Source organism: Henckelia pumila, chromosome 4 (genome assembly GCF_033568475.1).
Source record: "Henckelia pumila isolate YLH828 chromosome 4, ASM3356847v2, whole genome shotgun sequence".
NCBI classification, from domain to species: domain Eukaryota; kingdom Viridiplantae; phylum Streptophyta; class Magnoliopsida; order Lamiales; family Gesneriaceae; genus Henckelia; species Henckelia pumila.
The window spans coordinates 147636014-147641214 of NC_133123.1; the positions used below are offsets into that span (position 1 = coordinate 147636014).

Here is a 5201-nt window from a genome sequence, read left to right on the forward strand (position 1 = left end):
ATGAATCAAAATTAAAAAATTAAAATTTGAAAATTCTAGTTCTATGCACACTAGAAAATAGAGCTATACTAATAAACAAAGAATCGGCTAGAGAACAAGAACCATAGACTTCTTTAATCTCCCTTCTTCAAATCCACTACGAACGACTTGTCATTGAACTCAATTTACTGTCAACTAAAAAAGAAACGAGAAGAAGAAAATCAAAAGAAAAAAAATAAGCCGATGAAAATATCGTTTATAAGCAATGAAAATACCATCGAGATAGTGATCGATGTAGATGCAAATGAGATAAATTTTAGAAATGATTTTATAATATGGGAATATGAAAGAATCATCTGAAAGAAATAGGCCAAACACGTCAATTTTGCGGTCAAGACGACTGGGACACATTAGTATCAAATCCACAAAAGTAAGAAAATGGTTCCGATTTAAAGATGCTATTATTCAATCACTAGGAAATCTTTGTAAGACTAGAGTTTACTCACAGAACCTCAAGTGATTGAAACAATCCTAGGGTGGATGGAATGTTCCCTTCGAATTTGTTTCCATCAAACAATCTGTCAATTTTTTTAAAACTATCCAAAACAAAGAAGAAGACGAGAGCGAGAGTACTTTGTTTGGTGACTTACAAGTGGATTAATGACATAGATGAGCTAAAAAGTTGTTCTGGGATTTGGCCTGAAAGTTGGTTCTTGTTAAAATTGCTACAAAGCTATGTTGAATCAGAAATTTCGAAAGGATAACAAAGAAAATATATTATTGAAATAGATGAGAACGACTTTCAAGACTTTAGCTTCACTTACAAGTGTATAATCTCTTTTTTTTGGTTGGTCGGAATATAATTCTATGAAATTATTCCGGACAGCAAGAAAACTCCAAACCCGTGGACATCAGCGTGTTCCAACTTCCAAGCTTGGGAACATGTATGGAGCTGGGTAGAATTATAGAAGTTCAAAATGCGCCTCTAAAAAAAGAAAATGTGCACCAAATTTATAATGTTATACACGCTATACTTCAGCTTCTTCAAATGACAAGTTATCTGGTAATATAAATTCTATCCCATAATGAATATATAAACATTATCTAACTCCTGAGCAGTAAATGTGATCCATATATATAATAACATTTATTTGATGGAAGCAGTCATGTTATTTTATCACACAAATGTTCAATTTGTAGAGGTTAATATTTGTTCTCTTGCACTACCAAGTTCCAAAGCATGGAAATTATTATTTTAAGCTAGCTACTTCGATTAAATGACAAGGAAATAAGTTATATATTTTTATTTTTATTTTGCGTTACTTTTGAAGGAAAAAAAGCTAAAATAAATAACATAAAAAAATGAAAAATGTATGAAAATGCGGGTATGGTAGATACAAAGGAATCTAAAAAATATGAGATAGTATATTATATGTGAAAGTGCTGCAACAAATGTATAGAGTGTTTTATATCTGAAAGTGCGAGCATATGTGCATGTGTGTGTACATATATAGTGGAACTGCTGTAATGATGCAACAAAAGAGAAACAAAAAATTAAGGAACCATAATTAACTTGCCTTCATGTAAAAGTTTGAAAGCTTTACAATATCTTTCTTCAAATGTTTAACGAATGGACAATGGTTGCAGATGAACATAACTTGATGAATCCACTGACCCCATTATCAAAGTAAACTCGATTCTAGTATGAAAATTAACCTGTCTAAGCATGTTAGTGGTTCTCATTTTGCCAAGTGGAAAGATTTAATTCAAGCTTCGCATTCTTACTCTCCAACTCTTTCACCTTTCCCTCCAAATCGATCAAGAGATCCTTCTTCCTCTCCCTTGCATTTTGAGCTAATACTCGGTTCCTCAACAACTTACGAAAAACAAGCAAAAATAACAAAAGGAATTCCTATTCCACGGAGACTAGCGCAACCCAAGATAAATTCGAATATTAACTCCTACAACTTCTCTTTGTCTAGATAATGATCTAATTAAGAAAAACAAAATACTATCAAATTGTACATTATTGTGGTAGAAAGTAACAAAAGATATAATTAACAAAATATGAAACATGAAAAATATAATCCAATAAAATAAATTAAAACAGAAAGAGCAAGAGATTAATTGTGTGACAATTCATTATAGGTAGCACGAACAGTTATAAAAAAACTAAACAATACTAAATAACACACTGCATCCAAGCCATCTATTTTACCGTCACAAAATTGCTCTAGTTTGCTTCTCGATAAGATATAATAAACATTAAAATTCCAACTGTCACTGAACTCTCCATTCTTTGAAACCATAAATTGTTGTTCTATAAAATTTCAAAGATTAGGTGCTCAAGAAGTTTAAAAAATATTTAGGGCCAGAGAGAAACATAAAGCAAAAGTTATTTATCAAGAAATCTTAGTAACAAAGTTTCTCAAGCTGCCACGTACCACAGTACCAAAAAGAAAAAAATATAACATTAATGTGGAGAAACACTACCACTTTGAAATAAACAACCTGGAAATTCGAACCAAATCTGGAAATTCGAACCAAATCAGCACCAAAATTAGAGTGGGAGGGAAAATTAATGAAAAATAACCCAAAAAGAACATTTGGAAACTAGCAAGACACAACTCGGGTAAAAGTTATGTATGAAGTGGGGATACAAAATGGGAATACTGCTCCACTTAGCTGCTACAAGGTCTAAAACAAACAATAAACAATGGCCCACAAGACGATCAATTTAAGAAAAAATATATAGCATATTAATACCATGAATTAAGACATAAAAATTGTCCGGCAATGAAAAATGAGCCCTGGATCCGTAAGTGAAGAGTTTGAATCCAAATTACATAAGTTAATGTACCAAAATGAAAATCTTGGCCAATTTCATATGAATAGAAGCATCCCTGTTTTTTTAAATTGTTTAAAAAGAAGTTAATGTTGTTTAGTTACCAACGAACAGAGTTTACATGGGCTAGGATCAAGAAGAATTGGAGTGACTTCACTTCCACCAATAGGCTGCCTCCCTGCAGCAAGAACCCTATTCGGTTTCCACCAAAGTGGCTATGTATCCAGGCTCAACACTGATGCTCAAGCATTCAACAAGAATCTCAACTCCAGAGCAACACAGCAGCAGAAACAACTTCAAGGCCTCAAACTTGTTATTTTCGACATCTTCAAACCTCTATACGACATCATTTCAAATCCTGCCAAAAATGGTACCAAGAAACCGACTAGTCTATAAAAAAGTAAATAAACACCCACGTAGGTAGGCAAGCAATGCATTCATAGTGATTGTATCATGATCATCATAATGATTAATATTATATATATATATATATATATATATATATTGATTGTATCAACTCCATTTTGTTAATTTACTTAGCCAAAACGACCGGAATCTCACTCTAATCCTTCAGCTACTCTTCAAATTCAACTCTAAATTGCAGATTAATTCTTGAAGAACCCAGAAAAGAAACAATGAATCCAAATCATAAACTTCGAAGCAAATTCCACGTACAGACACATTGAAAAAAACAGCGAAACGCATTACCGTAAGAAAAACTCACAAGAACCTGGTTCAAGCTGGCACACGCTCTGAAATTAAACTTTTTTAAACTCGGACAAAAAAATAAAATCGCTAATCTTGTTACATTTTCAAAAACCCCAACAGCAAAAGAAAACCCAATTAATTTAATCCAAAAAAAAATTGGCAAAGAAAAGATGAAAAATTAACAAGACATACGCACAATCAATTAAAAATATGAAATAAACAGTAGAAAGATTATCGGAATACCTGAAACTTAGTGACCGACTGAGAGAAAAAAAAGGAGCACGACGCCGCGGGAAAATGATAACTTCGCGTGCGCAGAGAAGAAACAAAGGTTCGGGAAAATGATAAAGTTGCTGTCGAATTCCATCCTAAGCTCAAAATGAAGCAACTCGACCTGAAATCCAAGAAGAAGTGAACGGAATTCGCAAATCGAATATCGCATTTTCTGTTCGCGACAAGGTTTCCATCCTGTAGTTCTTTACCTTTGAAGCTCGATTCAAGCCATGGTTGAGGTCATCTATGGCTGGGCTACATGTTAGATACCTTGCCCTTTCTCAGACGACGTATCGACGAAGATGTTGGCGAAATCGGGATGGGGCTAGGGTTTGAACTTTGATGGGAACGATTGGGGATCTGGGTTTCATTTTGTTGAGAGAATGCGTAAACACATGTAGTATATAAATATTTATTTAAAAAATAAATAAATAATATTTATTTAAAAAAACTCATCTCCCAAATTTTTTTTTAAAAAAACTCAAAGAACCGTTGCCTATAAGCGGGTTTTTTTTAATCAAAAACAACGGTTTTAAAAAACCGCTGTCTTTGACCCTAAAAATTAGCTAATAGACAACGGTTTTTGAACAACCGTTGTCTTTGGTTTTGAAAAACAGCTCATAGACAACGGTTTTTCATAAAACCGTTGTGTTTTAGGTGTTGTCTATCACTATTATTCTTGTAGTGTCAACTATATTAAGTATGCTTATGATGTCAAGTTATGCTTATGTTTAAGAATCAGGATCAGTGATGTTTATGTCATGATTATGAAATATTTTTATTCATGCATGCATGTACACGTATATGTATTAGTATGATTATGTGATGCATTATTTTAACCTTTGTTATAAAGGATTAGACATGTTGAACCTCTAGGCTCACTACGCTTATATCCTGAGAACCAGTACTCTTCCTTCTTGTTCCTTGAAGTACATACCGAAGGGGACGAATATATTTTAAAGATAATGTACTTCGTACATTCTTCGGTTTGATTTATCATTTGTTCTATTTCTTACTATCCATTATTTATGCACTCGTTATACTAAGGCATTGTACGTCGATCAATATTTCCTTTTATTGTATTGTTTCTGTTATATTCGATTTTTTTGTGTGTTTAGTATGTTTGCCATCTCTCTGTTATATTCGATTTTTTTTTGTGTTTAGTATGTTTGCCAACAGAGAGAATTTGAGTGACTCAAAGATTGGAGATATGGCATGTGTGGATGAGAACCATGAACCGGTGCAGTCACCAAACCGATTTTATGAAGCACGATCCGATCTAATAGGTCCGACTATCATTTGGAAGGCCCGTTGATAGTTCCACAAATTTGACTCGGTAAAATTATGCTCCTACAGATACCATCGAAAAAAACAATTAGAGTCAACGAAATTCGAC

The 5201-nt window shown here is 33.2% G+C and overlaps 1 long non-coding RNA gene across 1 annotated transcript; it reads right to left on the reverse strand.

Moving 5' to 3' along the window:
- Positions 1–2776: 2776 nt before the first annotated feature.
- On the reverse strand, positions 2777–4162 carry LOC140894545 (uncharacterized). The gene is made up of 3 exons (XR_012153855.1): positions 4015–4162; positions 3776–3926; positions 2777–3182 (listed from the first exon to the last, which is right to left on the reverse strand). It is a non-coding gene; the product is annotated as an uncharacterized lncRNA (long non-coding RNA).
- Between the last annotated feature and the right edge of the window lie 1039 nt (positions 4163–5201).